The sequence below is a fragment of the Sinocyclocheilus grahami genome, unplaced genomic scaffold (genome assembly GCF_001515645.1).
Source record: "Sinocyclocheilus grahami isolate Dianchi unplaced genomic scaffold, SAMN03320097.WGS_v1.1 scaffold224.1, whole genome shotgun sequence".
Classification (NCBI taxonomy): Eukaryota; Metazoa; Chordata; class Actinopteri; order Cypriniformes; family Cyprinidae; genus Sinocyclocheilus; species Sinocyclocheilus grahami.
In genome coordinates, this window is record NW_015505403.1 from 270,249 (window position 1) to 291,511 (window position 21,263).

The following is a 21,263-nucleotide window of genomic DNA, read 5'->3' on the forward strand; positions in this document are numbered from 1 at the left end:
GCAAGCTGCTAACATTTTGTTAGCATTTTTAACAAGTTGTTAGTATGTTTCTAGCATGATTAGCACAAGTGACTAGCATTGTTTTAACCTTTTTTAGCATGATTAGCAAGTTACTAGCATATTTCTATCATGATTAACATGTTACTAGCATGTTGTTAACATGATTAGTAAGTGACTAGCATTTTGTTAGCATGTTTCTAGCATGATTAGCAAGTTACTAGCATGTAGTTAGCATGTTTCTATGCTAATCCAGCTAAAACCAGTTGATTCAGTAAAAAAACAGCTAAGACCAGCCTGACCTGCTGAAAAAGTAGTCAAAACCACTTTAAAACCAGCTTGGGAGACCAGCCAAAGCAGTCAAGCAGCCTAGGCTGGTTTTAGCTGTTTTTTTTCCAGTAGGGAGTTGTTAAGCTTTGCTATAGCAATAGACAGCTTAAATACACCATAAGTCTTATTGTATAAAAGTTTTCAATTCAATTCAATTCTCAATAAAAGTCTATGGGATTTTAGGTGGTTTTGATAGTCTGGTTTATGAAAACCGTAAGCCGGATCAGTTAGAAAAGTTATAGCAACCCGAGTCAGACCAGTCTGACCCGAGTTTGGTGGTTGTAGCTTTAAAGGTTTAGGAGGAGATACATTATAAAATTTGGTCTAGAAGAAGAAGAAGAAGAAGAAGAAGAAGAAGAAGAAGAAGAAGAAGATGATTAAATAGGATTTCAGTAAGTTGGTTTTTTCAAGCCAACTTAATTACAAATACGTTAAAGGGCTCATATGATGTTGCTAAAAAGAACATTATTTTGTGTATTTGGCATAATGAAATGTGATAATGCCAGTTTAAGGTTCAAAAAACACATTATTTTCCACATACAGTACATTATTGTTTCTCCTCTATGCCCCGTCTTTCTGAAACACGTCGATTTTTACAAAGCTTGTCGTTCTAAAAAAGCGAGGTGTGCTGTGATTGGCCAGCTATCCACTGCGTTGTGATTGGCCGAATACCTCAAGTGTGTGACGGAAATGTTACGCCCCTCACCACACTGTGATGCCGCGACGAGACAAAAACATTAAAACCCATTACAAACGAGGCATTTGTTGCATAACAAAGTAGTTTCGCTTTCACAATGAAACACACAGCATCTCCACGACATGGCGGCAGCAACAATACTACAACGAGAATAAAAGTTACGCCTTCTTTCTTTGTGTGAACATTTGGGCGGCGTTATGTAAATCTTCCCACATCGTGATGTAGACATGTGGGGTGTGTTAGATCGAGCCGTTTTAGGTAGGTCTGGTTGACTCTTAACTTTTATAAAGAATATCTCTTTGGATTTGAGACTTTAGTGTTTGCAACTTTACAGATCTTCTTTATGCACCAAGAGCTTGTAACACTCCAAAGAGAGGAAAAATTGAAATCGCATCATATGACCCCTTTAAACATTTTGACTCAATTTAAAGTTTAAGTATCTAAGCCAAAATGAAAACAAAAAAACAATTAAATTTTACAATCTACCTATATATCTAAATAAATAAATTCTCAGTATTTAAACTAAAAAAAGCAATTGCCCGTTTAAATAAAATAAAACAATCTTTTAATATCAAAGAAAATGTTGAAATCACAGAAAGATTTAAATCATGATGACTCATATACTTGTTATTTTAAAATCTACATGAAATTGTAGTAAAAAGTTATTTCCTTGCAAATGTAAAGAAGTAAAAGCACAAATATTTAGTTTCAACAGAACTCCAAAATAATACTTAAATATAGTTATACACTATCACTTATCACTTTAAACTAGTGATTTTACATTTTATTTTCATGTTTCTCTTTTTAATTATCATACTCAAGTAAATAGTCAAATGGCCTAACACTTTGTGAAACGGTTAAAAAAAACAATCACTACGTATTTATGCATTTGTTTTTGTGAATTGGTCCAAACTAGCAATTCGCTAACCGCACTACTCGCCTAGGTGAGAAGCATACAGACATAAAGTGCGTACTAATGTGTATTATATTAGCATATAGGGAAAGTGAGTCAGAGGTCAGCAGAGAGTGAGAGTGCCAGACTCCTGGGTATGACAAATGCAAACTTTGACCTCTTAAAGACAGGGAATGGGCGGATATAACTACTGCCTTCCTGTTCCCACCCGTCCGTGAGGAAATGTAGGAAGTTCAATTCTCTTAAAACACATAAATGAGCACAAAGTCATCCACACACTGACAGTGATGAAGCAGGGACCCCCTCCCTCCACACCTGCTGTGTCTCAGGATACCCAGCCCTCCCCTCACTGACTGGATATTGTCCTCAAGACCAGCAGGTCAGCATCTGAATTAGTCTTTTTCCTGTCTTAGCTGTCAATTGTCTTTAACAGGGTGAGGTCACAGTGACATGGGGTGTTCGGTTAGGTGCCCTTAAAGAGACAACGATGTGGCAAACCACAATGACAAAAGCAGAATAGCAGAATCTGACAGAATAGTATCCAGAATTTGAAATAAACAAATGCAGGTGAAAACCAACAGAGCACTCTAGCCAGTTTAGTGGGTTATGATTCATAAATTATGTCTTCCAACATCAGCATAACAAAGCATAAATGTGACCCTGGAGCACAAAACCAGTCATAAGTAGCACAGGTATATTTGTAGCAATAGCCAACAAATACATTGTATGGGTCAAAATTATCGATTTTTCTTTTATGCCAAAAATCATTAGGATATTAAGTAAAGATCCTATTCCATGAAGATATTTTGTAAATTTCCTACCGTAAATATATATCAAAACTGAATTTTTGATTAGTAATAATATGCATTGCTAAGAACTTCATTTGGACAACTTCAAATGCGATTTTCTCAATAGTTTGATTATTTTTCACCCTCAGATTCCAGATTTTCAAATAGTTGTATCTCGGCCAAATATTGTCCTATCCTAAAGCTGCAGTCCGTAGTTTTTGGCGCTCTAGCGGTTAATAAACAGAACTGCGAATGTAAACACTTATTATAGGTGCACCGTATTTAGGACAAGCCAAAAACACGGGTTTGGAAAATGGATTCATGGTGTACTCGCTTATTATATAAATTTTGTACATTTTGAACACAAAAAATTTACGGACTGCAGCTTTAACAAACCATACATCAATGGAAAGCTTATTTATTCAACATTTGGATGATCTATAAATCTCAATTTCAATCTTTAAAATGTTTTCCTATGCAACAATGGACCACCCTGCGTCAGCATCACCCCAATACAACTCCAAAAGCTGTTCAAAATCCTCAATTGCCTTTGAAGAGGAGAATAGAATGATGCATCCATTGTTTGATATCTGCGGTGTGAGATTGGAGCACTAAGAGACAAGGACACTTCTTAAACAGGTGGGGTTTTTAAGTGAAGGAGAGGCTTCAATACACGGGGTTCAGTAAGTTGATGTTGTAAATGTGTTTGCCATTATACATTCATTTTGGAATAAGACATATTTGAAAATTACAATAAAATAAATGTTGTTTTATAAGAGAAGTCACAGAGAATTTAGTTTTTTATATCCATTTTATTTTCATCGTATCCACAAACTACGATTTATTGTAAAACTGAAAGCCATTCAATGATTCAGATTCAGACTTAATAGTAAAAAATATATTTAAATCTAAACCGTGATTTTGAAAATCTGGTTGAGCATAAGTTCGGAAAGACCGGTAAAGTTCATTTCAGACCCTGAAAGTATCATGTTCAACAACAGAAAAGCAGTGAGGAAGATTTTAGGATCATAGAAACATATAGGCCTATAAACTGTACTCTTAACTTTTTCTAACCTCTAACACTTAATTATTTGATGGTTCATCACTAGAGGGTGTTGATCTGGCATGAATCAGTGTCTAATTAATATATGATTTGAACTGATTTCTGGTCAGTTTTATAATATAGGCTCAGTTTGTATTCATTTTTATAAACAAGCATGTAGAATGACAAAGGAGAGTGATAATTGTTTCTAATTGGCCTAAAAAGTCATACCCCACATAACAAGCACTACAAATCAGTAAAAGAACACAAATCAAACAGGCACTACATATTTAATGGTATTTAAGATTACATTTAGTAGATTACACTTTCATAAAAACATTTATAATAGGGTTGCAAAAGCCAAATGGTGTCTTATGCACTTTGGGCTGTGTTCACATTGCATTTACACCAGCTTGCAGTGTTTTGAGTGCTTCGCAGCAGTGAATCATTTTACAAACCAATTTGTTCAATTGATTCAGATTTGCAATGAGTTTTTACTTCCTTTGCTAATGACACTGCAGCATATGCAACTAATTTTCCCACAACATGACACTTTCTGAGTAAGAGTATATTCAATTTAAAATAAGGTAGGGTGCAGCTTTATCTCATGCATCATGAAATGTTATTTGAGACAAATAAGAGGGCTGGGAGAAGTCAGACAAAAAGAAATTGTCCTCAGATGCAGAGCATGCTTTTTGTCTTTGGGACAATGTGTACTGATGAATAATTGACAATAAGACCAGGAAAAAGCATTATAAATACGAAGAGTGAGTAAAACAATTTAGCATTCAAAGCTGTGAAAACAACAGCAAGATGTGAAGCAACTGCCAAAAACGTACAACTGATGCATTTATGCACTAGCAATGCAGACATAACACACTACAGGTGCATCTCAATAAATTAGAATGTCATGGAAAAGTTGATTTATTTCAGTAATTCAACTCACATTGTGAAACTCATGTATTAAATAAATTCAATGCACACAGACTGAAGTAGTTTAAATCTTTGGTTCTTTTAATTGTGATGATTTTGGCTTACATTTAACAAAAACCCACCAATTCACTATCTCAACAAATTAGAATACTTCGTAAGACCAATAAAAAAACATTTTTAGTGAATTGTTGGCCTTCTGGAAAGTATGTTCATTTACTGTACATGTACTCAATACTTGGTAGGGGCTCCTTTTGCTTTAATTACTGTCTCAATTCGGCGTGGCATGGAGGTGATCAGTTTGTGGCACTGCTGAGGTGGTATGGAAGCCCAGGTTTCTTTGACAGTGGCCTTCAGCTGATGTGCATTTTTTTGGTCTCTTTTTTTCTTATTTTCCTCTTGACAATACCCCATAGATTCTCTATGGGGTTCAGGTCTGGTGAGTTTGCTGGCCAGTCAAGCACACCAACACCATAAAAAATAAAAAATGTAACCAACTTCTGGTGCTTTTGGCAGTGTGGACAGGTGCCAAATCCTGCTGGAAAATGAAATCAGCATCTTCAAAAAGCTGGCCAGCAGAAGGAAGCATGAAGTGCTCCAAAAGTTCTTGGTAAACGGGTGCAGTGACGTTGGTTTTCAAAAAACACAATAGACCAACACCAGCAGATGACATTGCACCCCAAATCATCACAGACTGTGGAAACGTAACACTGTTGAAGGCTCAGGAAACCTTTGCAGGTGTTTTGAGTTGATTAGCTGATTGGCATGTCACCATATTCTAATTTGTTGAGATAGTGAATTGGTGGGTTTTTGTTAAATGTGAGCCAAAATTATCACAATTAAAAGAACCAAAGACTTAAACTACTTCAGTCTGTGTGCAATGAATTTATTTAATACACGAGTTTCATAATTTGTTTTGAATTATTGAAATAAATGAACTTTTCCACGACATTGTAATTTATTGAGATGCACCTGTATATGATCACTTTGTGAAAATGGATTTATAAGGCACATTTAACTATTTAATAAGCATTTAATGTGTGAGCATTTGTGCTGTAGTTACTGTCAGTGATACGTACGATGTGAAGGCATCTGTATTTCACGGCTCCACAGTGACATTTAGTGGTTGGCTGAGGTATTTTAACCTTAAAAGATTATAATACATTTCCTTCTCATTCCCACAAGATAAAAGCATGTCTGTCAGGGTGTGAAACTTTAATAGTTTAATATATTCTGAAATATTACTCATATTTACCAAAGAATGACACTGCATTACAAATACCAAGATAGATGTAATGTCAAGATGTCTTTATGAAATGTGTTATTCGAGGAGAACTGTTCTCAAGGTACAAAGCCTTCTCATCACAAACATGGAATGACCTACATAATGAAAGATTAAAGCCGTAAGGGTTTTTCTTATTGTATTGGGTAGCTTCAGAAGGAGCCTTTGAACTCTACAGAACTGGCAAAACAAGTTGAAATCTTAAACTATAATACTAAAAGCTTAAGGGTTGATTTAGTCCACAATTTTTATGTCTGTTTTATCTGAAGTATTTCACAGTAAAGACTATAATCACGCTTTAATAACACACATTAACAGTACAAAGAATAACAACAGACATAACAAGGATTTTGTTTGATTTTTTTTATTTTTATTTGACAGTATAGTTTTCCCCTAAACATAGCACATACCGAACCGTACCGAAACAGTGACTCTAAAACCGTGATAGAAACCGAACCGTGAGTAAGTTGAACCGTTCCACCCCTAATATGTTGACAGGCAGGTAGGAAAGTCAATCTAAATGCTTGGAACAAGCATTTTGATTGGACGAATATTTCTTGGTCCTACGCCTTCCACAGAATATTTAAATACATTTAGACCACTTAACTTAATGATTGCTATCGGGATATGAAGAGACTTTCAACCAGCATAACAAAAAATGGCTCCAGGAGTACACATTTTCAGTGGTCGAAAACTAAATGTGGGTTACGTTGCAAAAATATGATACTTTTCTTTTAAAGAATGTCTGATGATCAAATAATGTTGAAACTAGAGATGTATCTTGTTTCCTTTTGTCAAAACAGTTGCACTGAACATACCTGTGTGCCATAAATATTATTTTTTCAAAGTTTGTGTGCCTACAACCATATAAATTATTAAAGATATTGCAATATGATTTTCGATTTTAGTTCTTAATAAACTTTTCTTTGGGAATCTTCATTTTCAAGACCCTACATTGTTCAGTCCCAGAGATATGGGGATCTCAATGAGGCTCCATTTTCAGATTGTTGAATATTATATAATATTCCCCATGTTTGAATGGTCACCATTGGCATATAATACAACAAAGATTGCTGAAGCCAACAGATTTTACTAACAGACATACCAATCTCTATGTGAAAAAATAACATTATGATACCGTCTTCTTTTTGAAGTAATTTTTAGCCCCCTGTGATTTGGCTCTGAATCTCAGGTGAAAATTGCCATTCTGACCCCCTCTACAAAATAATGGATTACACAATAACTATTCATCCATGACATTTAATATTTTGGCTTTTATCACTACATTTTACCTTTCTTCAGATTTTTTTTTTTAACAAAATCGAACATTTAAGCCAGGGTCCTCTGGTTGACACAGAATGACCCAATTAAAGGGGTCATATGACATTGCTAAAAAAAGAACATTATTTTGCGTATTTGGTGTAATGAAATGTGTTTATGTGGTTTAAGGTTAAAAAAACACGTGATTTTCCACATACTGTACATTATTGTTTCTCCTCTATGCCCCGCGTTTGTCGATTTTTACAAAGCTCATCGGTCTGAAAAGCGAGGTGTGCTCTGATTGGTCTGATCCAGTGCGTTGTGATTGGCCGAATACCTCAAGCGTGTGACAGAAATGTTACGTCTCTTACCATATTGTGATGCCGTGTCCCGGAGCGAAGAGACAAAACCAATAAAACCCATTACAAACGAGGCATTTGTAGCATCCAGTGGGGACATAATTACGGATTATAATTACTTATACTGTCTGGCATCGCGCCGCGTAAACATAAAACCATGTCTGCATTTGTGATCGGAGAAACGACAAACAACAAGCGCTACCATACACTACTCAAAACTCACGTTTGAATCGTCAGTGGTAAATCCTTTAAATATGAAAAGGTACTTACAGGCTGTGAGTCAGCATTATTTGTCAGAACACTGGCATTGTAGGCTACTCTCCCAGGAAACAGTCCTTGTCCTCCATAAAATGCGTTGCACACATCTGAATATTTGGGTTGAACTGTTCTAGAAGTGTGCTGTAAATACAACTTAACCAATGATTTCTAATTGTGTCCTCTTTTGGAAGGCCAAACAAAGTAGTTTCGCTTTCACAACGAAACACACAGTGTCTCAACGACATGGCGATGTGAAATATTGAGAAACAGCAATAATATAATTATGCAAAAATGTTTGGTTGTGGTTTGTGGTAATTGTCTGACCTGTGCTGTTGTGTTCTGTTGTAAGGTTCTGACTGGCAAGGCTCTCCTCACAGCTTTGCACTCGCTGAAAGGACTCAAAGTTCGCAGATGCATCATCTTCTGAAAGTCCATGCGCCACCTGCACCCGACAAACCTCAAAACGCACCCACTGATAACTAAAGTAGGGAGGGAAAATTATACTTAATTGACATTTTGCACAGTGGCCCCTCTTATGTCATTAATAAATGTATGATCTAAACTGTTATGGACATTGTTATGATCTAAAACAAAGCCTTTCAAACTCTGGGTCTCAACCAAGACTCAAGACTCTGGGAACAAGGAGGTGGGATCTAGCAAACATAACTTTAATAACAAAAGGCTTCCTCTGGCAGCAATTTTTGAATTTGTGAACAGACTGCACACATGATATTAAGCTTTAGCGTTAGTTCTGGCAGGTCACGTGAGTCAAGCTTGCATCAGCTGATTCTCAGCTGATCACATCTACCTATAGGAATATGACACCTATCGCGGCATTCCTATATAAGCTGTATTCAGTATTATTCAGCAGCTTTTCAGCTTGCTTCGGAGCAAATTACCCTCCTCCATCCCCAGCTCCACCTTTCGCCACAGTCAGGACTTAGCTTTCTGATATTCCTTGCTAATCAGACTCCTTTATCTTGAATAAAGTGTTACACTTAAATATCCTGACAGAACTGAGCTTTATGGTGGACGGAGACAGTGATCAAGCCTGTTCATCTCACAAATCTATTGTTTTCCCTAGGAAGACTTGGAATATTAATACTTTTTTAATAAATTGTGACTGTATGCCTTTTATATTGACAATTGGTTAGGTTTGGGGGTAGGGGTTGGGTTAATTGCTCAAAAATGTGTAAATAATGCAAATAAACTTGTTGTGACTGTTTAAATTAAAAATCACATCCCAACATATACTTAAAAGTGGCAAAATTATTACCCAATATAAAATTTAATAATCGCCATAAAATTCTCATGCCCTTTGTGTCTGCATATTGACACCGAAGCTTCTTATTTAAAGCAACAGAGTACCCTGCATGTCGAAAACTGACACTAAAGGGGGACCCTGTGCATCAAAAAGTGACGCCAAAGAGTCCTGACCAGGCGTCAGTGTGTGACGAGTTGGGGAGTGAGAATGTGCTGAAGTGGCAGCCACCTCACCGCAGACTGCTGCATAAACAAACAAAACCACAATGTAAAGTCTTCTCTCGCTTTTCACTGGTTGCAAGGTCTGCAAAACAAAACCAGCCCAATTGACCTATTGGTAAGCATGGACTCACTAACTTTAACATTAGCAAGTTTTAGCCAAACCTTGCTACCGTTCTGCTTGAGCAGATAAAAATTGGATTGGGGTTGAATGCTTAGAGACATTCTGCTCTGTTTTGGTTGGGTTTAGGATATTAAATAAAATAAATTCCATTGCCAATCCTCTCAGGACACTTGGAATCAAGTACCCCAGGCACATTGTTTTTCCATTTTTGCAAATCTGCTGATGCTTTAAACCTACTGTATATACACACACACATATGTGCATATATATATATATATATATATATATGCAAGGAGGAATGGCAGAGGATCCTCAAATCCAGGTGTGAAAAACTTGTTGCCTCTTTCCCAAAAAGACTCATGGCTGTATTCGATCAAAAGGGTGCTTCTACTAAATACTGAGCAAAGGGTCTGAATACTTAGGACCATGTGATATTTCAGTTTTTCTTTTTTAATAAATCTGCAAAAATGTCAACAATTCTGTGTTTTTCTGTCAATATGGTGTGCTGTGTGTACATTAATGAGGAAAAAAAATTAACTTAAATGATTTTAGCAAATGGCTGCAATATAACAAAGAGTGAAAAATTTAAGGGGGTCTGAATACTTTCCGTACCCACTGTATATCTTCTAATGCACAGCTAACCATTTTAATGTACGACGTGGAGGCCAAGAACCACCCGACGCAAAGCCATGCATTATCCCGCTTATACCATGGTCATTTGCCAGAATTTACGGTTATTTTGATGTTACGGGCTTATCTATCTATCTATCTATCTATCTATATATCTATCCATCTATCTATATATTAGTGCTGTCAATCGATTAAACAATTTACTAATTAATCACAATTTTTTTTCTGAAATTAATCACAATTAATCCCACCTAACATTAAAATTTTAAATTACTTTTACATGGCAATAATTTTACATTCAATCTTTAAATTAATGTAGAAACAACATAAAGACATGTTTTTTAATATTTGTATTGACATCTTTATGACTGAAGGCCAGTATCACTGATACCAGTACTACTGATGTCTCTATGAAATAGTTTTTTCCTCTAATATTTAACCATTGACTAGCCATTCAACATTACAAGAGCTATCAATTTTAACATTTAATAAGACTACTAATAACTTCTAATTTAAGTGAACATAAAACAATCTTCACATAAACTTGTTATAATAAATGTCACATTTACCTGTGCCCTTCAGCAAGTAGGATTTATACAGAAATTAAATAGAGTTATCAAACACTAAATTATAAATTATATATATGAATCTTTAAAGCTACAAAAGTTATTGATTTCCTACTTTTTCTTTTGATCTTTGATTAACAGACATTACAGCAGCTGGTTATTAGGTTATTGGCTGCTATCCCTTTAAGAGCTGCTGCTGAACATGACGTGCATCTGACACACATCTCTCTTTACCTATTCTGACCCACTTCTAGACTTATAAAGTCTCTACTAATGAGTTGAATTGGGTGTGTTAGATGAGGGAGACAGTGCTGGGCTGCTCCAGGACAGTTAGGAAAACCACTGCATTTCAGAGACAGAGAAACGTGACTCATATAACAAATACATAAATACAGACATGCAGTTTTAAGGCAGCTTTAATTGCCTTTCTGGTAACTTCATGACTTAACTGATGGCATAACTACAACATTGCTGCTACTCACTTGCTGCATTTGTGAGCCCCAGGACAGCTCTGGATCAGGTTCTGAATGGTGGGGTGAGAAAAACCAAAAAAGTCTGCTCCTGATGGGACAATGTTGGTCAAGGATTTGCCCCTAGAATAAGAGAAACCATGCAGGGTCATTTTAACATTTAACATTTTTCAATTAATATTTATTTATTAAAAATTAATAAAATGAAAAATATCTTACTGATATATACAATACCAATCAAACGTTTTTGAACAGTAGGTCTCTTCTGCTCACCAAGCCTGCATTTATTTGATCCAAAGTACAGCAAATACAGTACATATTTTTTTATATATTTTTACTATTTAAAATAACTGTTTTCTATTTGAATATATTTTTAAGTGTAATTTAATCCTGTGATTTCAAAGCTGAATTTTTATCATCATTACTCCAGTCACATGATCCTTCAGAAATTACTCTAATATTCTGATTTGCTGCTCAAAAACATTTTTTATTATTATTATGTTGAAAACAGCTGAGTAGAATTTTTTCAGGTCTCTTTGATGAATAGAACGTTCAGAACAACAGCATTTATCTGAAATAGAAATCTTTTGTACCATGCAAATCAGCATATTAGAATGATTTCTGAAGGATGGTGCGACACTGAAGACTGGAGTAATGATGCTGAAAATGTAGCTTTGATCCCAGGATTAATTACACTTTAAAATATATTAAAATAGGAAGCATTTATTTTAAATAGAAAAAAATACTTCACAATATTACTGCCTTTGCTGTATTTTGGATCAAATAAATGCAGGCTTGGTGAGCAGATCTTTAAAAAACATGAAAAATCTTACTGTTGAAAAACTTTTGACTGGTAGTGTGTGTATATATATACAGTGGGTACGGAAAGTATTCAGACCCCTTACATTTTTCACTCTTTGTTATATTGCAGCCATTTGCTAACTTTTACTAAAGTCATACTAGTCATAATTTTGACTAAAATGCCATTTAGTTTTAGTCATATTTTAGTCATCTGAATTGTTTTTAGTTTTAGTCTAGTTTTAGTCGACTAAATCTACAGTAAATTTAGTCGGCTAAAATCTAATGGATTTAAGTTACAGTGCATTTATTAAGCATTTCTCTAAAATTTCTGAACTCATTATATAGGTTTGATATTAAGGTTTTATCATGATAGACACCGATTTAACTGCGGTGACACACTATGGGTCATATGATGTTGCTAAAAAGAACATTTTTTGGTGTAATGAAATGTGTTTATGCGGTTTAAGGTTAAAAAAAACACATTCTTTTCCACATACTGTACATTATTGTTTCTCCTCTATGCCCCGCCTTTCTGAAATGCGTCGATTTTTACAAAGCTCTTTCTAACTTAACCACTGATTTCTAGTCATGTCCATTTTTAGAATGCCAAACAAAGTAGTTTCGCTTTCACAACGAAACACAGCGTCACACACAGTGAGCGGCGGCGGCCTAGAGTGAGCAGAGGCTGGGTGCTAGAGTGAGCAGATGCTGGGTGCTAGAGTGAGCAGAGGCAGCGGGCTTGAGAACGGCGCGGCCGGCGGATTCGACAAAGGAGCATCCGGAGGGCTTGCGGCAACAACATGTGATGACCCCGGGCTGGACACCGCTTCGTCCACGGTGAAAGCCGATCCGGCGATTCACAGCGCAAAGTTGTTGTATTTCCTCAGCGACCAGCACGGATCAGCTCTAGGCATGACGAAGCGGATATCATCCTCTTTTGGAAGGCCAAACAAAGTAGTTTCGCTTTCACAACGAATCACACAGTGCCTTCACGACATGGCGGCAGCGGCAACAATACTACAGCGAGAATAAAAGTTTTGCCTTCTTTCTTTGCGTGAACATTTGGCGTTATGCAAATCTTCCCACATAGTGACGTAGATATGTGGGGGCGTGTTAGAACGAGCCGTTTTAGGTAGGCGTGGCTGACTCTTAACTTTTATAAAGAATATCTCTTTGGATTTGAGACTTTAGTCTTTGCAACTTTACAGATCTTCTTTATGCACCAAGAGCTTGTAACACTCCAAAGAGAAAGGAAACATTTAAATCGCATCATATGACCCCTTTAAAACCGAATGCACAGCTGCAATGAATGCAATGTACTGAACACGTTCTTCTTACTGTTTACATTCACTTAAGACGTAATCAACTGGTTTACGTGAATACTCCTCAAAATGGACAATTCGACATAATTTTGTGTGTAATTCTCCATTCATGCGACGCGAAAGAGTCTGTGCTCAGAAAACCGGACCGAATTGAGTTCTCTCTTGCGTCTAGTGATCGACCGATATTAATTTATTTTATAACCGATACCGATACCAATTATTTGCGTGTTTATGTGTCCGATAACCGATATGCAGAACCGATATTTATTTACTGTTATAAAGTAAATAAATGACTGAGTGAAGTAAGAACATACTTCACTTTTGTTTTTCGTGTTTTCAGTCGTCTTTTTTGTTTTGTGTTGAAAATTAGCAGTCTTTCATGTTAAATTTAATCTTCATATTACAACAATAAAAAAAAAAACATTTTATTTATAAAAAGCATCAACAGCAACAACACTAATATTAACATTAAGCAAAATAAATGTAAAATGTCTAATGTTTTCAAACGGAGAAAATAAATAAAGGACAGGAGTCATATCTACTTCATTTTAAACTATAGTTTTAGTAGGTTTATAAGATGTTTAATAGCTCCAGAGTCAAGAATAATTAACTGGATAATGTTAATTCACTGAATAATATTCTCAAAAACATTGTATTTTATTGCATTTCTCAACTGGAATGTTATAGCGTGGTTTATCTATGCAGTTACACAGAACTACTCAAACTGCGATCGCTCGCGGAGATAATAAATAATAAATTTCCATAGAGTTGTATTTATTTAGATATTTATTAGCGAAATAATGGTTATATAGTAAATGTTAATACAGTTTAGGGTGTTTTAAACAAGTGAATCTTGTTAAAAGTTACATGCGGTGGCCGTGCTGGAGCATTTCCTGAGCATCAACCTGAGTGAGTGAACAGCAATATGAAAGCGGCTTCACGAGACTAATGATGAGCAAATATACAACAGAGAGAGAATTCAATTCAGCGCTTTTATTTCCAACATGCACTCATTCATGGCTGCATATTATTTAATTCAGACAAAGTTACGTCTTTATTGGGACAGGACTTGACAGGTTGTTTTACATGACTCCGTGAGTTGGTCTCTTTCTATTTGAGCCAAGCTGCATAAACTACATATCAGGCATTTATGTAATGCATCTAATTTGTGCATAAATGGCTGTTATGTTAAATAAAGTTTACTAACTACAGCAAATCAAGTACCTGCATCATGCCGTTATTGTGGTCTCATCTCCCCTCAGACGCGCTGCAATGGCGATCCTGCACGCAATTCTCAAAACACCCACAAGATGGCAGCGTTTATCGGTGAATCCTATATTACAAACCCGATGTCCGATTATGGTAAAATGCTTAAATATCTGGACAAATATCGGTAAATCGATATATCGGTCGATCTCTGCTTGCGTCGTCAGATTTATCCATATGCCTGCTCTTCTCTTACTCACACATATTGAAATTTTTTAATGTTTTATGCGACGTGCAGCAAGTGTATTTTAGCTTATGTCCCGCCGGTTCATATGTACGCATCTAACCTCCGAACTTATGCAGCAGATTCGTTCTGAATGAATCTCTTCCCAAATCGTCCCTCCCTAACATTTTCGTCTCGTTTTTATGTCAATAGATTTACGTCAGTTTTTGTCATTCACAAACAGTTTTAGTTTGTTATCGTCTCGTTGTCGGTGAATTTTTTTTTTAAATTAACACTGACACACACACAAACGCACGCACGCACACATACATATATTTAATTACAATAATGATGATTTGGGGGGAAGATTAAAATAAATAAAGATCTGATGAAAATACAGGAAATGTATGCTGTGATTTTTAAATGGCTCTGGGGGAAATTGCTTTAAAGTGTACTGAGTAATTCTACAGGACTTTACCTCCGGGCAGCAATGGCTTTGAGCAGGTTTGCGTGGCAGGTGAGGGCTGATGAGGCTACTATTGCATTCTGTGGGTCATCCTTTGGTGCAATCTCAAACTAAATATTACAAGAAGAAAAAGATGTAAGTTTCTGTTTAGTCCATATAGTCAATTTCTGCAGTAAAGGATTACAGACAACTTCATAACCAGGGTTATTTCACAGCATTTACTGCCATAATTACAGAAGTACAAGCACTGATGTTTTTAATTAGAATATAGCATGTCAAACCAAGGGTTGCGAAAAGGTGGAACATTTCCAGTAAATTTCAGGAAGCATTCCAGAAATTTGGAAACTTTCTAGGAATTTTGAGAAAGTTTCCGGAAATTTACTGAACATTTTGCAACCCTAGTCAAACCACAGGATGTGTCAACATCAGGTCAACTATCCATGAGTATGCATAGGTGTGCACCTGTGGTCCTTGACCACCATCTTTGATTTGGCAGGTGTAGACACTTCTGATCAGGGTTCTTCATGCTGGCGAAAACTCTCGTGCTGCAGAACCCCACGGGATAGATAGCAGTTTTGTCATGAAACAGAGCCCTGTCTGTGATGATCTACGATAAAAACACAAACTTATGAGCTCTTCTTTAGCAACAAAACATTTCACTCTTTAACTGCTAAAATATAAATATTTACTAAAGACTGCTGCCTCACTGTGAAGTAAACAACAGTTATGACCTTTACAATATCCCATTAGAGCTGGGTGAGTTTCTGACCTCTCCTAGGCTGTACACAGTGAGTCCACCAAGCACGATGGGAAAGACCGGCCTCCCTGAAGAGTCCAGTGAGATGGGCTGCACAAGCTTGCGCACTCCTCCTTCTGCAACCTTCCTTTTCTTACAAATCTTCTTCATGACGAAGGGTTGAGCAAATATAATTGCACTGAATCTGTAGTTTTAAAATGCAGACACATATATAGTAGAAAACACTCACGTTCTTCCCTGCCCTTCTCTCTTCCCCTCTCTTTTCTTTCTTTTTTGGGTTTCTTCAAAAGGCCGTCGTCAGATCCTGAGAGTCCAGTGGCCTGGCTGTGACTCCCTGGTAGAGCAGCGCCCCCTGGTGTACCCCAGCTCAACACGACAGGTGCATGTGTGCTGCAGCTGGGAGTCGGTACAGACTCTCCTTCAGCCAGAGACTGATACTGCAACAAAGACTTCAGCAGGAATCTGAAGAAACAGAGTGAGAGAGTAAGTCGATTAAAGATGATTAGATTACTGATTCTTTTTAATTATAATTATTAGATTACTGTATCTTCTTGTTTTTGTTTGTGCTATTGCTTGTCATTTATGTATTTGTTCTTATTTGATTAATTACTGTTTACTACTTGTCTTTTTTTGTTAAAATAAATTAAATTCAGAGTTCTGAGTCCTGCCACCACAGCTGGAAAAAATCCTAGAAGAAACGTGGAAACACACAGCTAAAAAAGTTCCTGGCAGGTCTTGATCACATTACATGTCTATATAACTTCCTTACAGCTTAAACAGCAAACTAGCCAAAACCCACAACGACACTGACCAAGCAAATAAATCAATTTATTTCCACATTTTTGCCACAAAATGTATGTACGGAAAGCACATACTCTTCTCTCATGCTCTCCCCCTTACAAACGCACACACTACAGTACAGACACACACTCGCACACTGTTGTCTGTGCTGTTCTGATTTTATCAATAAAATAGTTTAACAACTTAAGAGCAACAAATCATTGTAATATGCTGATTTGGTACTGAATATACATTGCTATTGTTATCTATGTTGGAAACAGTTGTGTAGTTTAATATTTTTGTGGGAACTGTGATACTTTTTTCAGGATTTTTTTTCAGGTGAAAGTTCAAAACAACAGCATTTATTGTAAATAGAAATAGTTTGTAACATTATAAATGTCTTCACAGTCACTTTTATTCACTTGAATACATCCTTACAGAATAAAAGTATTTGTTTCCTTTGGGGGGGGGGGGGGGTGGGAGGTGTGGGGGGTGGGGGGGGGGGGGGGGGGGGGGGGGGGGGGGGGAAACCAAGACTGAACAACTCCTCTGATTTTCAGTACAGCATCTTCTTTTAAAAATAACATATTTAAGTAATTCGATTTTCATTCAAGTATATTTTGTAATAAAGATAACTAAGCGTGGATGTACCTCCTTTCTTCTTTTGCCCGAACAAACTTCTCTTCCAGGTGAGCAATCCCATCATACAGTGCTGCATTTTCCTGTGAAATAATGGGCACCAATTCAGGGATGCTTATCATGATAATGTCCAAAGTAGGCAATTACATATTTAAACTGTTTTTGGTATAAAAACTAAAATAAATTTTACTTACAAATATCATAGCACAGGCAGCTTTGCGCAGACGCATGTACTTCAGCCGGTACTTCTCATTTTGGTTCTTGCGAGGACCCTACCTGACCCTTTAGGCCTGGATTCAGAGTGGCTCGTGGGGAAAGGCAGGGGTCTCATGGACGAACCGGAGCCCGAACTTGAGAAGGTTGACTGGGCAGAGAATGCATGCAATGCATTCTGTCTCTCTTCATCAGTCTGCATATGTGAGTTACAAATAATCAAAGAGTTTTACATGTATTGATACAACAGAGAAAAACATGTTTTCAGAAGAACTGTTTATTACAGCAATACATTGGTGTTATGCCATTAAATTGCATATGTAAGGGATAATCAACGGTTTGCCGTGCATTAAAGGATTTTAAATGCACGACGCAGAGGCAAAGAACCACCCGACGCAAAGTGCATTTAAAATCCTTTAATGCATGGCAAGCCATTGATTATCCCGCTTATTCCATGGTCCTTTGCCAAGTTAAAACTAGTATTGCTCTTTGCAGCGCAAAATGAAGTGAAGTGACATGTGGTCAAGTATGGTGACCCATACTTGGAATTAGTGCTCTGCATTTAACCCATCCAAAGTGCACACACCCACCATGAACACACACCCGGAGCAGTGGGCAGCCATTTAAGCTGTGGTGCCCAGGCAGCAGTTGGGGGTTTGGTGCCTTGCTCAAGGGCACCTCAGTCGTGGTATTGAAGGTGGAAGAGAGCGCTGTACATTCACTCCCCCCACCGGTACAAGACTCGAACCCACAACCTTTGGGTTACGAGTCCGTCTCTCTAACCATTAGGCCCACTACAAATCAGACACAGAGATGAAATAGTGCGGTAAGATCACATTTATTTGAATGAATTACAGCATTTATTTCAATTAATTATTGAGAGAGAGAGAGGGAAAGAGAGAGAGAGATGACAGTTGTGTGTGCATTACATGCGTGTCTCTCACTACAAACAATTAATTACTTAAAAAAACTGCGCTTTTACCACCTCGTTGAGGAGGAATATAATGTAGCGATCTAGTATAGGCTATTTTATTAATAAAAATCATGGGGAAGCATTGACAACAAGTTTATGTGTGTGCGCAGCTCAATCTGTGATCTCCGACCTCTCTCTCTCTCTCTGTGTGTGTGCTGGTTTGTGTGCATCAATTAAAGCAGCACATTAATATAGAATGGTGATTCAACGGACTTGGAACTACCTGTGCATTAAAGGGGTCATATGATGCGATTTCAATTTTTCCTTTCTCTTTGGAGTGCTACAAGCTCTTGGGTGCATAAAGAAGATCTGTAAAGTTGCAAAGACTAAAGTCTCAAATCCAAAGAGATATTCGAGTCAGCCACGCCTACCTAAAACGGCTCGTTCTAACACGCCCCCACATGTCTATGTCACGATGTGGGAAGATTTGCATAACACCTCCCAAATGTTCACGCAAAGAAAGAAGGCATAACTTTAATTCTTGCTGTTGCTGCCGCTGCCATGTTGTGGAGTCGCTGTGTGTTTACAACACTGTTCCAGAACAGTTCAACCCAAATATTAAGCAATAAAAAAATGATAAAAATGTGTCTGCATTCAAATGTACCATCTGTTCCTGTTTCCATTGACACCATGCTTCTTTTTTTATTTGATTTTTATAGTCTTTTAAAGATGTATTATATAAAATAGGACGCTGCGCTACGGCTAAAATGAGTGCTTCCTCCATTTTTGAATTTCTGTACAGAGAGGTCACACAGTGACGTATCGATCTTCTACTGGTCACATGTCTTCACGTGATGCGAATTCGCAGGTCAGAGTTCACCAAACTTGAACTTTGGAACGCAGCGAAATGCGAAATTTTTCGCACGAGTTTCCGGTCTGACGCATTCGCATGTGTATGAATGGAAGTCAATGGAACGAAAAGTGCAGTGTGACCGCCCCTGAAGTCATTATAATCAGTAATTATGTCCCCACTGGATGCAACAAATGCCTCGTTTGTAATAGATTTGGAGACGGCATCACAGTATGTTAAGCGGCGTAACATTTCCGTCACACGCTTGAGGCATTCAGCCAATCACAACGCACTGGATAGCTGGCCAATCAGAGCACACCTCGCTTTTTTAGAATGATGAGCTTTGTAAAAATCGACGCGTTTCAGAAAGGCGGGGCATAGAGGAGAAACAATAATGTACATTATATGGAAAATAATGTTTTTTTAACCTTAAACCGCATAAACACATTGCATTACACCAAATACTCAAAATAATGTTCTTTTTAGCAACGTCATATGACCCCTTCAAACGGTTTTACTGCATACCTGCCAGCCAATCAGAATCAAGTATTCAGACAGACCAAGCAATAATTAAAAGTGAAGTTTGTCATTCGAGTATGATGTTCAAGGTAAGGCCATTATAAATGTCAGGAGTTGTTCATGAGGAGTATAAACATGGCAGCTCTGTTTGTTTTTATGGTCCAATGTGTCAACCGTTGGTTTAACCATTGGCGTGTGAGCCGAAATTTCTTTCATGGAAATAAATGTTTAACAACTGGCAAACCACACACTTCACCATGTGGTGACCAAAGTTGACAACATAAAATATAAATTGAGATCATGATGTTTGTCGTTGTGAAAAAGAAAATGATGATTGGAAAGTTTTCTAAAAAGCAGCAAAAAATAAACAACACCACAATGTGGCGCTTTTTCTAATACAAACTGTTTCTAAACACTGACAGCTAACTGACATGTGCTTATCGACTTACCAACAGGGCAAAAACTCAATTTCTGCTTTCAATCCTCTTGAAGCGTCTGCTTCCTTTCTGAGTCTGTAACACACCGTAAAACTAAAGCAAATGCTGCAGGCTACTTCTCATGTAGACTTTCTTAGTGACAGACTGCTCTGACTTTACCCCTTTTTCCTATATTAGTCATTCTAAAACTTTATGAAGGTAAATATGAAAGACAAATACAAATGAAATCATGCACTTAAATTAAACACATTGCTGGTACTGAATGGAAAACATAAAGTAAATATGGTACATGACTGACAGGTAACGGTATGACAGTATCATAAATAAAACTGGGCCAGACTTCGAGTCTCACCTCTCGATACATGACTGCCTCGAGGCTTGACTTTGCACTGCGAAATAATTATGGGAACAGTGATTATCTTGTCATTTGCGCATGGCGTTGTAATTTTGAAGATATACACTGAAGGAAAATTGTATTGTTTTAAAATGATTTCTTTAATTTGACTGCACCAGTCCACGATCAATGATCCGCTGCTTGATCTCCTTGATGTGCATGGGCCACCCAGCTTCTTCAAGAACAATCTTAAACGATCAGAAAAGTCATTTATTTGATCACAAGAAATGTATGCGATATAACACAAGCATTATTTTAAGGGAGATGTTCACCTGAGCAGCATCGAGCCAAGTGAGATTTGGTTTATCTGCAACCTCACTGGGGGTTTCACACATAAAAGAGCAGCAGTATATGACAACATATATCCCATACTGTATCACATACATGACAACATTGCTACTGCATTACTGAGTAATCTCAGTTTAACTATTATTTATAGTACTTCAATAGTAATAAAATTACACTAATTCATACCAAATAAACCCAGTGAGACTCACAACACTTGTAAGAAAAAAAAGAAAGAAGTACATTTAATTATATTGAATGTGCACTTGTAAATTAGTGTACTTCAAATCATGTAGGTATGTGAAAAAAATCTTATTTTATAAAGAAAGA

General features: G+C 37.0%; 1 pseudogene; it reads right to left on the reverse strand.

The window, feature by feature from the left end:
• Positions 1-8,091: 8,091 nt before the first annotated feature.
• Positions 8,092-20,983, reverse strand: LOC107596891 (transforming growth factor beta regulator 1-like; annotated as a pseudogene).
• Positions 20,984-21,263: the final 280 nt, after the last annotated feature.